At 27.1% G+C, this 362-nt stretch overlaps 1 protein-coding gene across 4 annotated transcripts in view; it reads left to right on the forward strand.

Moving 5' to 3' along the window:
- Nucleotides 1-90, forward strand: part of LOC135215389 (sorting and assembly machinery component 50 homolog) — a 562,240-nt gene extending 562,150 nt beyond the window's left edge. For all 4 annotated transcript variants that reach the window (XM_064249976.1, XM_064249977.1, XM_064249978.1 and 1 more), the window contains one exon: nucleotides 1-90. This exon is cut by the window's left edge and continues 263 nt beyond it. The gene's annotated coding sequence lies outside the window, so the exon portion shown is untranslated.
- Nucleotides 91-362: the final 272 nt, after the last annotated feature.

Raw genomic sequence — 362 nt, forward strand, 5'->3', positions numbered from 1 at the left:
TATTGTTTCTCCATCATGATCATTTGATCATTGGGTTATAGAAAAATATTTTGTAAGAAATATATGTACAGCATTAAACAATGGCTATATTTTGTTTTGTATCATTTTCCTGTGTATAATTTTATTTTTATATATTACATTAAGATTCAGCTTCACTCATTATTCAAACTGTTTATACCAATAAATAACAGTGGACCAAATGAGAGCCAAACATTTGATAGGAAAGCAATTTTCTATTACTGTAAGTGATTCAGAATTAAGAAACATCTTATATTAAATGCATATGTGACCTGTTTGACTTGGTCTTTTGTAAAGATAGAAGTGGACTTGCTCAGGTATTAATCTCCTTTAAATATAATTGT

The sequence above is a fragment of the Macrobrachium nipponense genome, chromosome 5 (assembly GCF_015104395.2).
Source record: "Macrobrachium nipponense isolate FS-2020 chromosome 5, ASM1510439v2, whole genome shotgun sequence".
Taxonomy (NCBI): domain Eukaryota; kingdom Metazoa; phylum Arthropoda; class Malacostraca; order Decapoda; family Palaemonidae; genus Macrobrachium; species Macrobrachium nipponense.